General features: G+C 33.3%; 1 protein-coding gene across 2 annotated transcripts in view; it reads left to right on the top strand.

The window, feature by feature from the left end:
• LOC124956670 (igLON family member 5-like) overlaps positions 1–23808 on the top strand; it is a 72406-nt gene that overhangs the window by 8314 nt on the left and 40284 nt on the right. Inside the window, exon 1 of one of the 2 annotated variants that reach the window (XM_047512799.1) lies at positions 4670–5012. The exons of the other annotated variant lie outside the window; for it this stretch is intronic. The gene's annotated coding sequence lies outside the window, so the exon portion shown is untranslated. Of the gene's footprint in view, positions 1–4669; positions 5013–23808 lie in introns of those variants that run through there. 2 annotated transcript variants of the gene reach the window in all.

Raw genomic sequence — 23808 nt, 5'->3', positions numbered from 1 at the left:
TTCCTACGGTAATTTATCACGTTAGAATATAATGTTTGCGCTTCGCGTACCGAATTTTGGAGTCCAATTGTGAATACTCAAATACCGTTGTACCGAGAGAGCGTCGATAATTCTTTTTTCTTTTTTTCCTTTGATTTTTTTCTCTGTTTTTTTTTTTCCTCTTTCTCTTTTTTTTTTTTTTTTTTTTTTTTTTTTTTTTTTTCACGATTCCCACAAATTCCTCAAATTCCCGATCTTTTTTTATGAGAATAAAGAACGCCGTCGTGTAACTAGTAACGTTCAATTGTGATCATTCTAATATCGCGTTCGATAATGTTTGTGTCTTGTTTTTGTTTTGTTGATTTGTTTATTTTATTTTTCCATCGTTTTCCGTATTTCCCAAATGCCCGGATTTTTTTTTTTTTTTTTTTTTTTTTTTGTAATGATAAAAAAAATATCGTCGTGTACCGGGTAATGTTAATTTGTGACTTTTCAAATGACCACCACGTATGAGCCATAATTTGTTTCGTTTTTTTTTTATTTTCTTTTCTTTCTTTTTTTTTTTTTTTTTTTTTTTTTTTTAATACGTTTTCCCCGAATTCCACAAATTTTCCACGGACTTTCGCGTAAAGATAATCGTGAATTTTCACATATCTATTGTCGTACCCGATCATTTTTTCCTTTCTTTCATTCATTCATTCATTCTTTCCCTTTCTTCCTTCATTTTTATTTATCATTTGATAATTTCCCGAATTCCACGAAATCCCATACATTTTTTTTATAAAGATAAAGAACGTTTATTCTTCTTTCTCTTATTCGATGGCTATTCATCTTTGGACTCTATAGAATGCAGCAATATTTCAATTATATCATGGTACTCGTACGTTTGGAATTCCAATGATGGCGATGCTACGAGAGAAAAAGAATTTCGAAATGATGAAAAAAAAAGGAACGTGTATAAAGGATCGATTCAACTGGGATCCCTTTTACGCGGTCGATTCGACAAAGTTTAATTCCTTCATTGGTCCGAGTTCTCGATTCGAAGTGACGTTATTCGCGTGTATGGCCATACTGAAATGGAATGCAATTTGATAAATTCCGAGAATGTAAAAATCTAAACTCGAATACGATATTACTATTGGAATATTTTCCTTTCTCGTCCTTCTTCTTTTTTTCTTTTTTTTTTGTTTTTTTGTCGTTTTGCTTTTTCTTTCTCATTCTCGTTCTATGTTCTTTTTTGTGTTTCTCTCTATCTCTCTCTCTCTCTCTTTTTTTATTTCTTTTTGTTCGCCGTCAGTGTTCAGTTTAAAGAAAGAAATTCGTTTTGTAATAATTTCGAACGCGTAAAATTGAAAAATTTCACGGGATCGAGATCGAAAGGTAGGACGGATAAATAAATCCGTAATAAAAAATTTATTTCCGCTTTTTTTCTTCTTCCTTTTTTGGTTTTCCTTTCTTTTTTTTTTTTTTTTTTTTTTTTCTTTTTGCTCTTTTTTATGTTTTCCATCGGCTGTCGCGTTCTCGTCGTGCAAACAACGACGGACAATTTCGTACGAAATGCATTTCGTTTGAAAAGCACAACCAACAGCAGCAGCAGCAGCAGCAGCAGCAGCAGTAGCAGCTGCAGCTGCAGCGGTGGTGGTGGTGGTGGCGATGGCGGCGGTGGCGGTGGCGATGGCGGTGGCGATGGCGATGGCGGCTGCTGCTGCTGCTGCTGCAGTGGCGGCAGCAACAGCGGTAGAGCAGTAGTAGTTGCACGCCCTTTAAAATCTCGACGCAGCGATGACCGAGCTTCGATGTGCTATCAAATTCGAAAAGCGCATTTACGTTCAACTCTGACGGTAAAAATCCATTGGCAAAGCCCTTCCGGCCAGTTCGTTCCTTTTTATCCCTCTTATCCTATTTCTGGCGATGCCTCTCGATTTCTGGAAAAATATTTGACGATCTACTGGAAAAATACAGAAATGGGTTGAGGTCTCACTTGAATTTCTCCCTTTCTTCTTTTTTCTTTTTCTTTTTCTTTTTTTTTTCTTTTTTCTTTTTTTTTTTTTTTTTTTCCTTTATTTTCTTTCTTTTTTTACCCTCCCATATTCGTTCATAGGAGGGAATATCGGAATACTTGATAGCGCTTCTCTTGATTTACTTCTATCGAAAAAGACAAAGAAAAAAAAAAAAAAAAAAAAAAAAAGAAAAAGAAAGGAAAAAAAAAGAAGCAGAGAAATGAGAAATAAAGAAATGAGGAGATGGAAAAAAAGGAAAAGAAAGAAAGAAAGAAGCAAAGAAATAAAGAGAAGAATAAAAAGATCATGAGGGACAAAGGGGATAGAGTATAGGACTATATCGCGTGTGAAAAACGTACTAACAAATAGATCCAAGCGTGAACGAGCGGAGAAAAGTATGTGAAACGACGAAGATATAGGTGGGTTACGTGGGACGAAAATACGAGAACCGAGTTTAGAGTAAAAGATACGAGATGTTTGGCTTGGAGACGTGAATAAGTTATGTTGAGAAAAGTCAGAAGAAGCTCTAGTATACACACACACACACACACACACACACATATATATATATATATATTTGATATTATGTATATATATATATTTACAAAAGGTAGAAGGGAGAGAGTGTGAGTACACATATAGTATATACAAAGATACTTATGTATAACACATCCGAGTAAGGCTGACCTGGCAATAAACGCTGATTGTTACGGACACGAGGAAAAGTAGAAGAGAAAAGGGAGAGAGTTGCCCTTTGCATAACACACACTACCAACAGTGCTATGCATGTAGCTACCGGTTGGTCGCTTGGGAAAACGTATTACACCAATTTCACATGCAAAAGTTATTACCCGAAATTGTCTGAAAATTGCGCCTCGACTCGGTTTCGCGGTGTTCTACTACAACTATTACTACTACTACTACTACTACTACACTACTACTACTACTCGAGAAGATCTGTCTCTCTTTCTCTGTCTCTCTCTCTCTCTCTCTCTCTCTCTCTCTCTCTCTTTCTCTCTATCTTTTTTATCTTTTTCATTCTCTTTCTTTTTGTCTTTCTTTCTTGCACTTGTTCCTCGCTATTTTCGTTTTTCCTTGATCCTCCTTCCGTTCGTTATATATATATATATATATCGCATTTTCCCTTGGCATATCCTCTTATGATAAAATATCTTTGGTAAAAGGAAAAAGTAAAATAAAAAATAAATAAAAGAAGAGGAAAAAAATAAAAGGAAGAAAGAAAGAAAGAAAGAAAGAAGAAGAAGAAGAAGAAGAAGAAGAAGAAGAAGTAAAAAGTAATACTTATATACGTTTACTTTATTTTAAATGATAATTCATGATATTTATATCATATGGCAAATATGCATCCTTTTCTTTTTCTTCTCCTCCTTCACCTCCTCTTCCTTCTCCTTCTCTTCTTCATTTTCCTTCTCTTCTTCTCTGACAAAAGAATGCGTTTATTCTCGTCGCGTTACGAGTCCTCGGGGCTCTTAAATATATACAACACCAACGTCCTGTAATATTACGTTGGATCGAAGAAGAACTATGCGTCATTCTGGCCAAGCGCTACTGGAAAATCTGATATAATCACTCTCCAAGCAAAGACGATTCTCAAGAGTATTATAACCTTTTTTCATGCGGGAATAACTCGCGCGTCCTTCCTACGTGAGATAACGAGTCTCCTCCGTGCTAATTAGAAAAAATAGTATGGAAGCTTGTACTCGCATAAAAAGATGAGGAAGAAATTTTGTTAACGTTTAGGTTAATAAAAAACGAAAAAAACTAAATATTCTTTCTCTCTTTCTATCCGTCCGCCGTCTGTCTGTCTGTCTGTCTGTCTGTCTGTTTTTCTCTTTTTCTCTCTTCTTTATCTCTTCAGATTTTCAATTTCGATGAAGATTGTGACGGCTTATTAGAACGAAAGAAAAAAAGGAAAGAAAAAAATCTTTGATCGTTCGTTGCTTCTTTTCAAAAAAATATTTTATCGAATCCTAATTGATTCTTTTTTTTAACACAGAAGACATTACATAGTATGACGTTTATTCATTAAATAATTGAGATACTATGTCATGACCCAGATAAAATAATTGTTGTCTCTTTAACCCTTTGCACTCGAAGTTTTTTTTACATTCATATTATCAGCAACTCGAAACAATTTTAGTCATTTGTTACCAAAAGCGAAATATCCTATAAATAGTTTTTACGATTTGTTTTTGTCCTTATGTAAACTGAAAATTATTTGCATTGTCTCTCCGTAGCGGAGTCCTCGAGTTCGAAGACAAATTTTAAATGGCTCCGCTCCGGAGCCCACGAGTGCAAAGGGTTAATATTAAAATTTAAAATAATATTATTATTAAACGACATGAACTTTGAAAATAATGAGATTACGAAGATTCTATATTCATCTTTTCATCTTTGAATTTTTATTACTAATTATTTTCTAATATGTTTTCAATGCTTCTTTCTTCCTTTCTTTTTTTTTTGCTCATTATAAATTTATAACTTATTGTACTTTTATAACTTGGTATATATGCATCATTTTATTTTTTTTTCCTTTCTTTTTTTTCTTTTTTTAAGATACGACAATAAATTTCATCGACGTAATTTAAAATTAAATCAAAACGCGATAATGTCATTTGTACATCTTAAATAATATCTTAGAATAAAGTAGAACCCGATACTCAATGAAATATTCAAATCAATAAGATATTCGAACATCTTAATTAACTTTATTGCAAAAATTTACTTATGGAATATTAATAACCGACCCATTTCTCTAATTCAAGAATATCTATATCTGTCAAGAACGAATAACTATACGTAAAATTAATTTTGGAATACGTATGTACCAAAAAAAAAAAAAAAAAAAAAAGAAGAGGAAGAGAGAGAGAGAGAGAGAGAGAGAAAGAGAGAAAGAGAGAGAATAAAGAGTTTCTGCGTGTGAACGATGCCGTGAGCAAAAGGCGTGAACACATATAGTGAAGGGTGAAAACGGGTCAAGTCGTCGAATCAACGAGGATTCGAAAAATTTATGTAGGTCAACCAACCTTTACGGAGGGTTTAACGTCACGACACCTTTTTTTTTTTCCCCACTAGGTCGATTCGTCAATGCCTTTTCTAACAAATTATATAGGTCATTCTATTCGTATATTTATCAATGTATCAAAGAATAAGTAAAAAAAAAAGAGAAGAAAAAAAATTAGACAAGAGTCGTCCTCTTATAATCTCTCTTTTTTTTTTTCATTCTCTTCTTCTCTTTGTTTTTCCTTTTTTTTTTTTTTTTGTTTTCTCTCCTTCATCCCCCTCCCTTCCCCCCCCCCCCCAACCCACCTCGTCTAGATCTTAATCAAACGTCTACAATGAAAAGTGTTTCCGTTACGAGAATAAAAGAAAGAAAGAAAGAATGAAAGAAAGAAAGAAATTTGTTCATCGATAAAACCATCTTAACGATTTCAATTAAATTTTAATACTACTTGGAACTAAGCGAAACGTTAAAACGCGGAGTTAGATAAACGAAAGCCTATCGTATAATAGTAGGTATATCTATGTATAGAGTCGATCGAGTCGAATGCCCTGGATGACCTTTGTTCACTTGCATGTAGATGTATGACATCTATCGTAAACGTCGAGAGAGAGAGAGAGAGAGAGAGAGAGAGAGAGATAGATAGAGAGAGAATACCTGTTCGAACTTTAATGTCTCAATTGTGTTGCGGTGGATTTCACCTTTACACCCTTGTCCTTACCATTACAATGATATCTCATTGCAAAAAGGAAATACGATAGAAGAAAAGTTCTAATGGTAGACGAGTGTTATTAGTGACAGATATTGTTTGGCTAATGCAAAAATAAAATTGTTCTCTTCGTTTCATCCCTCAATCTATATATTCCCTTCATATAAAATAATAAGATCTCGTAGGATAGTTCGTACGTTTATCGTAAAAAAAAAAAAAAAGAAAAAGAAAAAAAAAAAAGAAAAAAAAAGAAAAAGAAATGACAATAACGTTGTGATATATACTTACATATGTTGCGTGCTATTAGAGTAATCAAAAGAGAGAAAGAAAGAAGGAAAGGCAAAGAAAAAAAAAAAAAGAGAGAAACAGATGACGGGACGAATAAAACTAAAAGGGGGGAAGAAGAAAAAGGAAGGAGGAATGGTAAGAGGAGATAAAACACCACTGAGGGTTAGTTATTCTCGCTACTAAAAAAAAAAAAAAAAAAAAAAAGAAAAAGAAAAAGAAGAAAAAAAAAAGGAAGGAAGGAAAGAAAGAAAGGGCTGTGAATATTCGATTGGCTTAACGTTCTTAGCCCTTTACGTCCTAGGATCGACGGCGTTACACACGCTCTGACTCTGAGATATGCCAGATGGCGTGACGAATATCGCGTTCGACTGGTAATTACGAGAGCTCGAGGGTATAACGTGGGTAATCAAACGGTCAGACGTATCGTTTCCCAGTGGAAAAGCACCGGTTCCGTGCCACCTCGTGCCTCGAGAATCGCTAGTTTCTATATCGAACGATAAAAGAAATCCAGCCTATCGGTTAAATATATCTTTCCTGACGTTAAGTTACCTATATCTTCTCTTAACGTTAGATCAGACGGAATCGCAATGACGTTGGTCTTTCTAGAAATCCCATAGAAACGAAATGCACAGCTGTGTAAATCTAACTCTAAAGAGTATTTTATATTCACCTAACGATTCGATTTTTATTACGTTAAAAATCATTTCATTCATCGAACAACATTTACGTTTCATTCGCAAATTATCACATTGATAATAGATTATAATTATATTACAGAAATATATTTAATAACGTTCGTTCAAATGTATATGTATATATATATATATATTTTTTATATATATATATATCTTCCTATTTATTGACGTTCCTTATTTATCTTCTCGAAAAGGGGATTGAATATAGATTGCAAATTGATTTTGCTATAAATCGATTTACGAATCTAATATTCATCTAATATATTTCAATATTAATTTTCTTCGATAAAAGATAAGAAATGGAAAATTTATCACAGCCTGACCTTCTCACGTTATACATTATTCTTATCGATAAACCCTTGATAATTTTTAATCTCTTAATGTTTTCGTTGTTACATAGAAAATTATAAAATTATAAAATTGATCTTTTTTTGTTTCTTTTATTTTTTTTTTTTTTTTTGTAATAAAATTCATATCTCTTTAACAATTATCACGTACACTTAGAAAATTGCAATCTTCCAAATGTAACGAAGGATATTATAAAATTGTTTGAAATAAAATATGTAAGTAAAGAGAAATTGATCGTCATCCATTGTCAATTGGACAATCATTTCTTCTTTAATCGATCTATCAATTGTTAATTATTATCGTATTATTCCTGTATGTCATTTGAAAAAAAAAAAAAAAAATTTGGCACTTTTTCAATTCCATTATATTTTTTCGATGATAACAACTTTGGTTACAATATTTCGTTTGACATTTGAAAGGACTTGTCTCTTGAACGAGATCAACGTCGCGTGTTCGAAGAACGTAGAGGCGTCGATTTATGTAACGCCGAGTACACACTAAGCGACGTCAAAAAAGAGAACGGGAGAGAGAGAAAGAGAGAGAGAGAGAGAGAAAGAGAGAGAAAGAGAGAGAGATCGATAGAAAAGTCAAGCTCGTAAGAATATTTCGTTCCACGTCACGGTGTCATTGTACGGCAACCAACGAGGAGAAGCCGTTGGCGGGATAGCGTCAGTTGGTTACATAGAGACCGCCATTTTAACTCTCATGGCACGTTCCTTTCCAAGCTTTCACAGGAGAAATTTGTAGTCGAGAGGAGTAATGGTTTTCAGCATCCACGCTTGACCGCTCGCGGCCAATTTTTCTCGCGGATTTGCCGACGAAACGAAAAGTGGAATGCCTCTGGCAAACGAATGTATTTTTTCTTTTTATTGTTTTTTTTTTCTTTTTATTTTTTTTTTTTTTTTTTATACTCATACTTCTTCCTTCCTTTCTATCATTTTTTGTTTCTTCCTTCTTTCTTTCTTTCTTTCTTTCTTTCTTTTTTCTTTTTTCTCTCTCTCTCTCTCTCTCTCTCTTTTAATACATTAATAACTATCGCGGCTTGTATCGTAGCTCTATAACGAACAATAAAATTCATTTTATATATTCGCTCGACGGAACTAACTTTTGATCTCTTTCAAAAAAGGGTTTTGTTGCGTGACACGAAAAACTTCTCGAACTCGATAATACCAGTTTGTATCTTAACAGTCCACTATTATGACGGTAATAACTTTGACGAAATGGCTCTCTTTTGCTCTTTTTTCTTTTTTTTTTTTTCTTTGATAACGTGACAAGAATCAAACGATACTATCCTATGTCATGAACAAAGCTTGGCTTAGTGAGTGTGGAATGTCTTAAAAAAAAAAAAAGAAAAAAAAAAAGAGATAAAAAAGAGAGAAAATAAACAATGAAAAAAAAAAAAGGAAATAAAACAAACGAAACGAAACGAGAAAGAGAGAGAGAGAGAGAGAGAGAGAGAGAAAGATAGAAAGAGAAAGAGAGAGAGAAAAAAAAAGGGAGAGATTAAAAAAGGAAAAAGTGTGAAGTGATGTGGTGCTTCACGAGCGAGCACGTGAAAAGAGATACGGCATAGAGACAGGTTCCCCAGGCAAATCGGCAGTATAACGAGCATGAGCGGCCGATACGATTATCGGAGGCCGAGCGTTATAAAGCGCTAATTTCCTCGCGTTACGAGCTGCCGAGCGACGACAGGGAAAATAGTTGGCCATGCTAGCACCGTACACCTCTACCTTTCGAACGCAATGCGTAGGGTGGATGGTTGGGTGGGCGAGGGGGAGGGGGCGGCGGCGGCGGCGGCGGAGGGGATGATTAATGGAAATTTGCTTCGAACGGCTTGTTCTATGTGAAAGTACCGAAAATTCGAGCTCGCCGTATAGCAAACGGGATTTCGGTTTGTTACTGGCCGATGGACAAATTCAATCCTTTTGTCTACATTAGGCAACGAAATAGAAAGATACAATATGGTTAAAGTATATACATATCTATGTATATATATATATATATATATATATATATATATATGCGTATTTCTATGATCAAATAGAATTCTTGATGATAGCTCATATAGAACACGAATATAGTAGATAATTTATATACGAATCTTTGTAACATCAATTGTACGCAAATATCAAATATAATTCTATTTTTAATTGTTTCGAAAGATGCAACTTTAGATCCTTTTATTTGCGCATTATCCAAAAATAATAATGAAGATATTTCGAATGGTGAAATTAATGGGAACATTTCTATTATTTCGTTATACTGGAAGCGATTCATCATTCATTTCTTTTTTTTTCGAGTTTATTATATTATCAGATAAAGTAATGATATTATTTTTAACAATACCAAAATTTAATATGAACTAATAGATAAGGAATTCGTAATATAAAGTAAATAAAACAAATTCTATTCTCTCTCTCTCTCTCTCTCTCTCTCTTTTTCTCTGTCTCTTTGTTATCAAATTTCAATTCGAAATAATAATAAAAAAATAAAATGATATACAACAATAATACCAAGGAAGAAAGAAAGAAGGAAAGAAAGAAAGAAAGAAAGAAAGAAAGAAAAAAGGACATTCCGCAAAAGCATTAAAGTATACTAGTTTAATCTTAAACTGTCATAGAAATACTATCGCTGTGCGAATCCATTTTATACGAACTTCCATTTGTTGTATTTTCATAAGAACGTTTGACTATTTTTTTGCCCTGAAAACGGATGAAAGGTCTAAAAGAAAAAAAAAAAAGAAAGAAAAAGATAGAAAAAGAGAGAAAAAGATATATATATATATAGAGAGAGAGAGAGAGAGGGAAAAGGAATCGTGTGTGTTTAAAGGATAATCCGAGGACGCATCTGTCATCCTCATAAAGTATTCCTTGCCAGAGAGACTTTCTTCTCCCCTTCTGTCTACCCTCTACACCCTCGCGTACATCCCCCAAGAGGCATTAGCGCGAGGAGAGTTCGCTTGTATCGAGCCGCGGTTATTTCTGCGCATCGACTGGGCAAAAGCTAAAGGGATTATGGGCACCGATCGACCGATACGCTATCTGGCGACTTTTTCATGTTATATTGAAGAGACGACAGATGTGCTGTTTGACTAATTTCTTATATTTTCTCTTTCCCCTTCTCCGTAAATCCAGAGACACAACCCTAACCGTAACCTCATCCTTATCCCCACTTCTCTACCTCTTTAACCACTCCCCTCTATCCTCCTATCGAAAAGCTACATAACTTCTTTTTACGTTCCATTCTTCTTATGAATCACATGTATCAGCTAGCAGCAACAGCAGCAGCAGCAGCAGCAGCAGCAGCAGTAGGGTAGTATGCGTTTAATGGGCAATATCAACGAACCACGACGAATTCCTAAAGGAGGGTAGTTTTGGTAGTAGTAATGGTGTGTTGGTGGTAGTAGTGTCAAACGTATTTTCCGAATCATCCCTTGAGTCCTTCAGTGACAAGGGTGAACACCGTAGGGTATTATTAGGACCGTGTCCTGGAGATTATTCGAGTTAGTACAAGTGTGTGGTCTCTCATCCCTCAACTTTCGTCTCTCTCGTCGATGGTCTATACTATCTCGTTCTTTTTTTATCCTATTTACTACGTTCCGTATAACGCAAGAAATAAAACGAATTCCATCCTGTAAAGCACGCCACGAAATCTTTCGTGATTTCTTATTGCATAATTCATTAGAAACAGCTTGTTCGTTCTACGATTTCATCGGTACGAACGATCCGAATTTTATTCTTTTATACTTTTAATTTTTTTTTGATCGGATTGATCGTAAGTTATTATTGGAGATTGACAAATTCGAACAATTTGTCGCTTGGAAATGTATTTTCTTTTTTTATTTGTTCATTTAGCAAAAGAGAAAAAGAGAGAGAGAGAGAGAGAGAGAGAGGGGAAAAAATGGTGCTATAATAAAGAAATACGAAACAAATTGAGTAGTCAATTTTTAGAAAAGTCAACAAGTATACGAGCTATTTGCTTTTCCCCGCCTCACCCCAAACGATATTTGCACGTTGAAACAGGCAGGTTGCACGTGAGTGAATAAATAAATTTTACGTCTATCAAAGCTGACTAAACGTCGGCGCTTTCGGTCACTATGTGAAACTGAGATCAAAGAAGCATGCGTACTTGAATGAATGATTCAAGAGAAAGAGAGAAAGAGAGAGAGAGATACTGAGGCCGAGATAGAGATAGATAGATAGTTAGATAGATAGATTACAGTGAGAGAGAGAGAGAGAGAGAGAGAGAGAGAGATGGAGAGGGAGAGAGAAAGGGAGAAATGTCAAGTTTATCATTTAATCATATATGTGTATATATATATATATATATATATATATATATATATATATATATACATATATATATATATATATATATATATACATATAGGATAATTTTCTCTCTCTCTCTTTCCTTTTTATTTTCTTTAACATTTTTTTATCACTTAAAAATGTGTGAAACGGGGTAGATAAAAATCAACAGTAGTTAGGTAGTTACTAACATTTTTTCTCTCTCTTTTTTTTTGTTCTCTCTCTCCATTTTTATTTCGTTAAAAAAAATAAACAAGGTTGCAAGTAGTTTTATGTCACACTATTTCAACTATTCTTCTTTTCGTACATGTAAACCGTGTAATCGGGAGAGAGAGAGAGAGAGAGAGAGAGATACGATAAGAATGTAACGAGTTTTTACGAGAAAATCTCGACGAGATGCATTCTCATTCGTGTACCAAATGCGTCACGCGAAAAGGAAAAAGAAAGGGGAAGAATGCGAGTGTAAAAAGAGAAAAAGGGAGAGAGAGAGAGAGAGAGAGAGAGAGAGAGAGAGAGAGAGAGAGAGAGAGAGAGAAAGATAAAAGAAGAAAGAAAAAGTAGAAACGGAGGAGGAGTTTGTGAGAGAATTATTTGCCGAACGTGGCTTGCTAGAAAGGAGGGAATTTTGTTTTCCTACGACAGTGACACGAAGGTGTGTGCCATACTTGTTTTTCTTTCGAGATTTAGCCAGGCCCATTCCAAGCTATTCCCCCAATGTTTTTCGATCGACGAAGAAAATAGACAAATACATGAGTACGGTCGAGTGTTTCTTTTCAAATGTTTTTAGACTCATTTTTTTACTCGTCTATCCCCCATCGTGGTATTTCAAAAAAGTATACTTTTCACCCTATCGACACCACGCCAATACGAATATATATATATATATAGACACATATGACTATAGAATATTATCAAATATTCCTTCTCTATGTGAGATCTCTTAAAAGTGTTATCTTTTTAATAAATAATTTCGATAATTTAATAAATTATTTCTTTTTTTTTTTCTTTTATTATTATTAAAATGCATAGAAAGAATAATTATTTATCATTAAATATATAAATGAAATTAATTGACTTTCAGAGAAGTACTAAAAGATTCTTTCGCGATATCATAATTTCAATGTGCATACGTATAGTTCGATATCCGTAAAACAAAAGATTGAATAAACGATTTAGCTTGTCTCTTTTCTTTGGATAGACAGATAGATAAGAGATAGAAACCGAGAGAAAGAGAAACACACATATATATATATATAGAGAGAGAGAGAGAGAGAAAGAGAAAGTGAAGAAGGATAGAACGATGGAAAGAAGATAGTCCAGAGTTTCACGATGATCACGACTAACTGCAATTTATCGATGTTATCGTTCGATCGTCCGGCGAGTCATAAATTCACTAGTCGGGATGGGCCAACGTCGTATTGCCTAGAGATGCCAGATTAAGTGTATCGATTCGTTTGATTTACCGATAGAAGCACGCTATCACTGCATTCGAATCTCCTCGTGGAATCGTTCCCGTTCATGGATTAGCTCGCATATTAGAGATCGATAAGAAAAAAAAAAAAAAAAAAAAAAAAAAAAAAAAAAAAAAAAAAAGAAAAAAAATATACAAAGAGAGAAAAAGAGAGAGAGAGAGAGAGAGAGAGAGAGAGAGAAATGTTGGAGAAAGGACTAATTGGTATTAACTGCGAGATGGCGAAAGCAATGACGAATCGTACGGCCACTTAACTTCCGATTGGTTTTCTATCGGGATATTAATTAAATTTTGATTTTCGACGTAACGCGAATTTTCTATATAATCGAATAATCAAAAAAGGAAGTATCTCCCGAGAAAGAAAATTATTATTATTATTATTATTATTATTATTATTTTTTTTTTTTCTTCTCTTTTTCTTTTTCTCCATTTTTTTTCTCTCACTTTTTTTTTTTTCTTTCTTCGCTCCTTCTCTAATTGAAAATCTCTAAAATTAGTATTCACGTTGACTGGCGTCCATTACATAACGTTTATCACAGTTAATGACATTGAGAATTTCCGGAAACACGGGGAAAGATTTCAATCGCATCGGTTCTCTCCCGAGAGCGAACGATTACATTGCACGGGAAGAGGAAGAGAGAGAGAGAGAGAAAGAGAGAGAGCAAGAGAGAGAGAGAGAGAGAGAGAGAGAGAGAGAGAGAGAGAGAGAGAGAGAGAGAGAGAGGAAACGATGTAGGAAGCGAGAGAAATGCGGCGAATTCAAACGATGACGCGATAAATATTCATGGACGTCATTACCTCGAGCGTCCAGCGTGAGTCGACGATCGAACGTTCACGATAATGGACTCTACCGGTGGGTAGGTAGATAGATAGGTAGGTAGGTAGCTAGGTAGGTAGCTAGGTAGGTAGGTAGGTAGGTAGGTAGGTAGGTTGGTAGGTTGGTTCGTTGGTTGGTTGGTTCGTTGGTTGGTTGATTCGTTGGTACGTAGGTATATATCTATCTACATGGTATGTATGTATTATATCTATGTGCAAACACATATACAAACGAATACTTATCGATGAGTATAATTTACGATTTTCATTGCAACGTAATTCTTCTTTTTAAAGACAAACGCAATTAAACGGAAGAATGAGAAGTGCTTCTGCACGGCGATATCAAATTCCCAAAGGCATTTAAAAGGCTTCGTTGTTCTTTATCAATAGACGATGAGCTTTGTGGGGATTGCTCGGATAGGGGGCGGGGTCGGGGGGGGGGGGGGGGAATGGAGGGTGGGAGGAAGGTAGGATGATAAAAAAGACACGCTGTCAAATGATAAAGTGAGAAAATAATTGTGATGGCATCGAGACAAAAAAAAAAAAAGAAAAAAGAAAAAGAGAAAGAAATTATTCATTTAACACGAAATAAAATCTAATACATGTTTAATAACATATTTTTTTTTTTTCCCTTTTTTCCTTTTTTTTTTTCCAAACGAGAAAGACACGCTTTTCTCTTATCACTTATATCATTCACAGTTTTAATCTTTTCTTTTGTTTCGTTTCATTATTCTTTTCTTTTTTCTCTCTCTCTCTCTCTCTCTCTCTCTCTTCTTTTCTCTTTCTATATAATACAATAACAAACGATATCTTAGAGAGGATGATTTGAAAAAAGAAAAGAAAAAAAAGAAAAAAAAAAAAAAAGAAAAAAGACAAAGTGTCTGCAATATTTAACGCATTAGATATTATTATTCATTATAACGATATTCTTTCGTTAATATGAGATCTTCACTTTGCTCGTTAATCGTAAAGATAAGCATCGTTGATAAATTGATATCGGTTCTATGTACGGATCTACATTATCCAGTTTTAAAAGGATTGAATGTTCGTCATGACAGAATTGACGTGAATCGATAAATAATGATTCGTTGCAACGAACGAGAGAAGTAGGTACTACCTATCGAGAATAGTCATCGAGTTACAACTCTAATTGGAGTGGTTCGTGTTCGAAATTCAAGACAGAAGAGTCAATGTAGAGTCAGGCACTCGTGCGATATCACGGTTGTTCGTGTCTCTAACTGTATTTCCATTAGCGATATATAAGTCGAAATCCAGCGATTATTATGAATGGTAATTTATTTGGATCAGACGAACAAGCGAATAAGCCGGTGAGAAAAAAGGGAGAGAAAGAGAGACAGAGAGAGAGAGAGAGAGAAAAAGAGACAAAGAGTGAGAGAGAAAGAGAAAGAGAGAGAGAGAGAGAGAGAAAAAGAGTTTTCGCTTGAATACTATCGAGAGAGAACTATTGAACATATTTTTCACGATTTAATTTCATACATGAAGTCGATATTAGCTACGCTTTTCATTTGCTTTAAAAAGCAGCGCGCTATCATTCCATGGAAAAAGAGAAATGAAGAAGATATTATAAGCCTCCATGCATTTTCATTATTTATATTATATATGTACGTATGTATTTGTATAAAATCATAGTATACGAAGGAAGTGTTTCTTTTTTATTATTTTATTTTTTTTTTTTTTTTTTTTACATGACTTTATTTTTCTTTCTATTTCTGTTACTTTTTCTTTTTTTTCCTCTCTCTCTCTCTCTCTCTCTCTCTTTTTCTTTTTTTTTGTGGCATAGGCACGTATCCATTACCCTCGTTTAGTTCTTCAATTCCGTCGAAGTAACGACGACCTTTTTTTGCAATTTGCGGTCCATCCGAAATTTCGAGAAAAAGTGTTTCAAAAAAAAAAAGAGGGTGGAAAAAAAATGAACGAAAGAAAGAACGAAAATTGTTCGAAACGATTCTGTCTTCGAAAGTATTTTATTTCTACTTCCTTTTTTTCTCTCTCTCTCTCTCTCTCTCTCTCTCTTTTTTCTTTATATGACGAATATTGCTCTAAAGAAAGAAAGAAAGAAAGAAAGAGAGAGAGAGAGAAAAAAAAAGAAAAGAATTTAGAAAAGAAATTGTACGAAAAAAAGTTCTTCTAGCAAAAGCATTCCGATTTTGTCTGAAATCCATTTTGTTTTGATATCATGGATATTGATCAAAGGAACAAAATAAAGAAAAAAAAGAAGGAAACGAAAAAAAAGAGAGAGAGAGAGAGAGAGAAAATCAAGAGAAAGAAAGAGGGAAAGATAGGAGGAGAGTAATAATTACTGATACTATTTGGTTGGTTCTCTTTAATTAAATAAAAGATAATGAAAACGGGTTGATACCTGAGTATCGAAGGAAAGAGAGAAAGAGAGAGAGAGAGAGAGATAGATAGAGAGATAGAGAGACAACGTTACAGAAATAAAATTAAGAGTACCTTGTTAATTGGTCTTAATATAACCTTTTTCGCTCATTTGATCATACGAGAGGACTCTTTTTCTCTTTCTCTTTCTCTCTTTCTTTTTACATAAGTTAGATAAAATGACTTTTTATTGTATATCATCTAAGACGATTTTCATCGTAGAAAATATTATTCGTAATAGTAATTAATATCGTTCTCATCTTTCATGTAATTTAATTAATCCAAAAGTGTTAAAAGTTCAACCGCGGACTTTTGACCTAAATAAATTTTCCCCCTTTGCCCTTGTTTCGAAACATATTCAATCTACGAAAATACGTGCAACTATTTACACTTGGATTCCACTTAAAGACTTTAATCTTCGGATTAAACGCTGATTATAACACGTATAAAATGTTTATAGTAAAAGTGTAATATAACATATATAAAAGAAAATAGTAGAACATTCTTATTCAAGTTAAGAGGGATACTACTTATAAGATCATATAATATAATTGAGAATTTTGATTATATCAAATTCGAATTGGTTTCTTACCAACTTAGATATCTTACCAATGAGAAGCCAAGAGAGAACGTAAGATTCGATTGGATAAAATGTCAGTCTGTTCGAACGAAGAAAATCGCCGATCATTCCATGAGAACGTATACCTATAAGCTCTGTCCTTAATTGGATAGTTCCTGAAATCGTATCTGGTGTAGTGTATTTCGATTTATAGGCGTGTCTATATATATTACATATATATATATATATATATATATATATATGTTTGTGTGTGTGTGTGTGTACGTATATATAATATATACGTATACTTATACATTATAGTTGTATATATATATATATATCGTTCTTGTCGTCTTAATGCAAGAGACGATGGGCAGAGAAAAAGAAAAGAAAAAGAGAGGAAAAAGAAGACAGACAGAGAGAGAGAGAGAGAGAGAGAGAGCAGCTTGGTGGGTTATGGGATAATCCAAGATTGGTCCGAGTTTCACCTGGCAGATCGAGATTCTGCGATACTGAACGCGTCGCTTAGGATTCTCTATCCTCTATCCCGCGGCTTATGCTCTGACAAACGGCGAATTTCCAAGATAACGGAAAGGAGAGCTCTAAGGATTCGTATCTTGAGAACGATCGATCGCTTTCAATTCGACAGTGTCTCTCTCTCTTTCTCTCTTTCTCTCTTTCTCTCTTGCTCATCGTCCTCCTGAAGGAATTCCTTATCACTCTAAAAGCTCTTTTTATAGGAAAGCTGATCGTGATTTCGTCGTTGCTTCTTCCTCTTAAATCCGTTTGATTAAAGAGAAAGGACAAAAAAAATTGATGCCCCCAAGTTTTCGACCGACTAACAAGAAAAGGAGATAATACATCCTAACTCGTAATTACAAAGTCAAACCCGCATGAATCTATGTGTGAACTTGAATAATATACATATATATATATATATATATGTGTGTGTGTGTGTGTGTACACACATTTGTAACTTTATTGTGTTTCCATGTGTATTTGATATATCCGTATACGGGATGTGGAATTTCGAAAGAGACAAAAAAAAAAAAACAGAAAAAAAAGAGAAAAGATAAAATAAAAAAAAAAAAAAAATGAAAATGAAATGAAGAATGAAGAACAAAAGAAAAGAAGAATATAACGACAAATCGTATAAATGAATTTTCATTCTTTGCTTTCTTTTTTCTTCTTCTTTTTTTTTCTTTTTTTTTTTTTTTTTTTTTTTTTTTTTTTATTTAATTAATACGTTCAACGCCCGTATTAAAAGCTATTATTGCGAGAAGTGGAATGAAACGTTTATGAAATTTAGTAATAAAACGATCGACAGTAAGATGCGTATTATATCGAACGATGAATTTCTATTTGGTGTTATGTGGAAAAAGGCCGGCGGAGGGATGGGCGCGGCGAGGGGTTGTAAGTTTCGTTAATGTTACGCGTTCAATGTTTACGAGGGTAATTCGGTTGGATCCTTCGTTCATTCCCAAGAGTGAAATTTCTACGTCTCTGCAGTCTTGATCCAAGAGGGAAGTAACCAACTACAGGGACTGGTGCTCGCTTGAAATATCGTCGATGCGACACACTGTTTCGCCACTTCCGGTTCCCTAGCGACTAAAATGCCTGCGCAACACTGCCTTGCCTCTAAGCTTCAAATAATCCTTTCACTTCCAGAGATATGTAATTTAGCTTTTGTTAATAAGCGCACGCTATTCTGACGATGATTAAGTAGAGAATTTAGATAAAATTAATAAACCAACTTGATTAATGTAAATTTATTTCTTTTTCTTTTTCTTTTTCTTTTTTTTTTTCACGTTTTTTCCTTTTCTCATTTACAACAAACGAGAATTAAAAGATAAGGAAATGTGGAAAAAAAAGAAAAAGAATTTCAACTCCTATATTTTTTTCGTATGGTTTTTTTTTTTTTTTTTTTTTTTTTTTTTTACGTAAAACGTAAATTATTCGTCAAATGGGAAAAACCTGCGTGCCTAGTTTGTTCATAATCGTGAATACGTTTACAAGGAATATTACTATTATCATCGAGCGATATTATCATTACGTTTCTCGATGCATTTCGTGCGGAAAGTAAAACGCGAACCGATACGATCCGTGAATATTCATAATGTCGAGGAAAGGTCGTCAACGAGGAATGGGTTTTTACGTTTTTTTTTTTTTCTTTTTTTTTTCCTTTTTTCCCCTTTTTTCTTTTTTTTTCTTTTTCATCCACGTGCAAACAGACGTGCTGGATAACGTAATGTCAAAATCATTAAAAGCTGTATTTTGGACATATTTGGCGTTCAAAAGGTTGTAATATCCGCTATCTACTTCGACGTACAAATAGATCGACTGTGAAATGAATGAAATCGCGACCAATTTCAATATATAACATTTAACTTTTAATATTTGAAATATCGTCACGATTTGAGTATTATCGAGGGGGAAAAAAAAAAAAGAAACAGGAAAAAGGAAAAAAAAGTAAAAAAAAAAAAAAAAAAAAAAAAGGAAAATGAAAAAACGTTTAAAAGTGTAAACGAAAAAAAAGAAGAAACAAAAGAAAAATCAAAAAAGAAGAAAAAAGAAAATACGGAATAATTAAAAAAGAACAAAAAATCGATTGTACCGAGAGACATACCAACATACGTCACATATGAAAGCACATCTCCTTAAGTTTTCGTTCATTCAGAATCGTTTTTTTTTTTTATCTTCAATTAAAATAACATCGTTAAATTCCACACAGACGGAAGTGACGATAGTATTTGTAGAGGATGAACAAGATAATGTCACCAGTGATTACTATCGTGACTTAATCAAGCGATATAAAATGATCAATAATTAACTCGTTGTGGATAGTTATAGAGAATGACCGAGAAAGAGATATATAGATAGATAGATAGATAGATAGGAATAAAGAGAGAGAGACAGACAGACAGACAGACAGACAGACAGACAGAAACTTGAATAGAGGAAATCGCAAAACGTTAACGAGTACCTTTCATTTCACTTTCGTGAAAATTCGTTTGATTTATTGATCTATAGGGTCAATTCTTGTTACTCAAAGAAGTAGAATTAGATTATTTTTTAAACACGTTTTTTTGTTTTTTCTGTCGTGTGATATCACGTCACTTTATTTTTTTTCGATCTAACTTCAAAAAATATTTTTATATAAATCAACTCTCTCTCTCTCTCTCTCTCTCTCTCTCTCTCTATTTATCTCTCTATCTCTGTTTTTACCCATTTATTTATCCAATCTATTATATTTAATAAGAATAATTTCATTCCATAATATTAATAAATATAACGAACGTAGTATATATATATATATATATTAGTTAATAATTAAAAGTAAATTGAATCGTTAAAGATCGTGACATGGTTCAAATTGTTTAACGTTTGACCAAACTTGACTGCTGATCTCATTTGTCTATTGGTGGCTTTCTCTCGTTTATACAGTAAACGATGGGTTGTATGTATGCTGGACCGTCATTAATTACCGTACGTCGTTTAAACGTCGTGCCTATGCGATATCAATCGTTTTTGTTTCGATCGAGCTATGTGCCAAGTGAAAAATGTTAAGGGTTGACAAAGACCTTCTCTTTTAAAACGATGATGCTTATCGAATACTTCAATCTTGAATGAAAAAGAAATCGGATAAATTTTGAAGCTTTTCGCAACGTTGAAAAAGTCTTTTTCTTTTTTTTTTTTTCTTAAACGAGAAAAGAAAAGAAAAGAAAAGAAAAGGAAAGGAAAGGAAATAAAAAATAAGGGAGAACTTTTACCGCATATTTCTTTGATATATCATCTCCTCTTGGTGGCTTTTAACGAAGGTTCCTTCCTACGTTTTCTTATCAATTTTCTTTTTCCCTCCCCTCCCCTTTTTCTTCTTTTTTTTCCTCTTCTTCTTCTTCTTCTTCTTCTTCTTTTTCTTTACCGATATTATCTTTTCTCTTTCTGTTCATTTTTTTTTCTTTTTTTTAATTTCCCTTATTTTCCTCTCTTTTCATCGACAAAGAAAGAAAAGAAAAAGAAAAAGACAAAACAGAAAAGAAAAAAGAAAGAAAATCGATTATTAATTTATACGGACCGCAATAAACGAACTGCATTAAATGACAGCGAGATAGAATATAAAATGAATTACGTTGATCATATTACCGACGATAATAATAACGTAACTATGATATTTCGAATTATTGTGTGTTAGGAAATATGAATATCCAGGCCAAGGAAATAGATTCGTTTGAGAAATGGCAACGTTATGGCAGGTGATTCGTTTTCTTGTTAGGTATACGGGAGAATGCGATGAAATGGAAGAAAGAACGAAAGAGATAGATAGATAGATAGGTAGATAGATAGATAGAGAGGGAAAGAGTATGAAAAAAAATACAAGAGACTTCGAAAAAATCTGCTTGCCTTCTGAGATCCTAATAAAAGAAGACGCGATTCGATCCAGATGATGAGAGAGAGAGAGACAGAGAGAGAGAAAGAGAGAGAGAGAGAGAGAGAGAGAGAGAGAATGATTGCGTGACTATAATTCGATCCTTCTCTACTGTGAGCGAAACGATAAGAAAATATATTTTACTTGGTAAAGGTACGCATTCAATCATGCCTCGCTCAGAAAAAAAAAGAAAAAGAAAAAAAAAAAAAAAAAAGAAAAAAAATTATATTTTCTATGTCTAGAAACTTGGGGAAAAAATAAATAAAGAAAAGAAAAGAAAAGAAAAGAAAAGAAAAAAAAGAAAAGGAAAAAAAAAGGAAGAAGATCGATCTATCTGTAAGGATATATCGAAAGCGAAACGAATACATGTATTAATCCGAAACAAAAAGAAAAAGAAAGAGAGAGGAAGGTAAAAAGAAAAAAAAAAAGAAAAAAAAGGAAGAAGGAACAAAAAAAGGACGAGATATTGTATCAGCTTAGGAAATATATCCTCGGCAGGATGAAAATCCTTTCCCAACCATCGTTTCGTAGGATTTGGAAAATGTTTTTATATCCCAGGTTAGTTGGATACTCAGGTAACCCAATTTTCTTGTCGTATCTACAAGAAAATTACGTGTAATGTCGAAATTATAGCGTATAAATCGTACTTAAAGAGAAAAAACGAAGGAAAAAAAAAAAAAGGTCCGAATAAAATCTCCGATACAAAGTGACAATAATTATTTAAACGATATAGACGAAATAAATTTATTAAAATGATATATTAACACCAAACAACTTCAAAGTTACACGTCTATGATTATAGAGAATTAATATCGTTTCCTTAACAACAAATTCTATCAATTATATATAATATTTCATTTTGTTTACGGTTATATAGATCTATAAGCATTGATAACATTCTATTATCTACATTAGAATTCCCATGAATCGCATTATACTACTAACCTACATATGAAAATAAATAAATAATTAAAGAAATAAAATATGTACAGAAATATATATATATATATATATATATATATATATATATATATGTATGTATAACTATGTACGTATGTAATTGACTAGAATAGGAATGGGAATGCGAATGCAAATGAAAATTCTCGTTTAATCAAAATCGAAGATATGAAGAGATGGATGGGGGAGGAGGTAGAGGGGGAATGTAAGAGGGGGAAAAAAAGAATGAATAAGATGATACTCGATAACGATAACGATCTCTTCTTCTGCACAATGAACGTCAAAATGTCGTCAATTTCATATCTCTGTATTCGTAAAGCATCCGTTTTGATGTACTATGTAGGTATACGTTCAGGATGTAAGTGAATGTAGAGAAGGGAAATACGATGATTAATAACCAGGACGATGGTTCCTATTGTGTGGCCTTGCGATCGTTGGCATCAGGAGGCTCCCATTTTCGCCTATCAGAGAAGCAATAAAATACGATCCCTCGGTTCTCTCGCACGCTCGACTCGTCCCGCCCTGTTGTCCCGAGATGCGTCTCAACGCGTTCCAGTGCAAACCACCGATTCCCTTGGTCCCATGATCGTTCGAACCTGTGATTCTCGGCTTGATAAACTCAATACCCTTCCTAATAATTTACTCAGGTGTTTATTCATGCAAACAAGCTCTGAGTTTAATTCATCATATAGAATCATACAAAATCATTCATAGAATATTTCATAAAATAATTAAACGTATGAAATATTATATAAATTATTGTTACATTTTATAATATATTCCTTTTAAATAAAGTCAAAGTTAAAGATCTTTTTTTTTTGCTTCATTCATTAATTATATCGTCGTATTATAGTATTAATATTATATGTAATATTAATTATTATTAATAATATATATATATATATACATATATACAATAGTATTAATATATCGAGTAATGTATTTTTTGTATTCATGATATTAGAAATATAAAATTCTACTTGTAACAGAACATATTTCTATGAATTGACTCGAAGGAAAGAAGAAAAAAGAAGCAAAAAGAAAACCCCCTCTCCTCAGAAAACAGAAGGAAAGAAAGAAAACATTTTTATATGTCAAGCGGATAAGCTAGATTTAGGATGATCGTATATATTGACAGGCGAAACTCGTAGCGTTGTTACAGCATCTGCTAAAGTCACGGTTGCCTAGTAATAACAAGCAGTTGAACGGTCGGCGTACGTGTATTTGGTATAAATGCGTTGCACTGTTCGCTCGTTGCATTTAAAGTAAAGCGACGAATGTCTCGAGGGATTGCGAAATCGTCGCAACTACCGCGACTGGTTGTTTGCATTCTCTCGTTCTCGATTCAGCATTGCTGAATAACATAGCTCACTAAGTAAATAAATACAAAATATGTATAACATATACAAGTTAGTATACAATAGAAATTACAAGTTCGTTGATTGATTGCATAGAAATCTTTTTTTTCGAAGAATTAAGATTTATTTAAAAAAAAAAAAAAAAAAAAAAAAAAAAAAAAAAAAAAAAAAAAAAAGAGAAAATATTAATAGTAATAAAAATATTAAATGTAATTGTTTCTTTTTTTTTTTTTCTCTTTTTTTTTTTTTTTTATTAAAACTGAATTGGATTTACATTTTTATTTATTTTTTTTTTTTTTTTCTTTTTTCTCTTTTTAAAACCAAGAGTTATACGTTTGTCACTATTATCCTTTCATGATTTAACACTGTCAACGTAAACGACATACGACCGTTTTGCGTATTTATACATGGGAGAAAGTAATTCGTTGGGGTGAGGGAGGGGGAGCGGGGAGGGTTTACGCCGTGTCGTTAAA

This window comes from Vespa velutina, chromosome 23 (assembly GCF_912470025.1).
Source record: "Vespa velutina chromosome 23, iVesVel2.1, whole genome shotgun sequence".
Lineage (NCBI taxonomy): Eukaryota > Metazoa > Arthropoda > Insecta > Hymenoptera > Vespidae > Vespa > Vespa velutina.
Note: the sequence above shows the minus strand (reverse complement) of the source record. Positions and strands in the feature narration are given on the sequence as shown.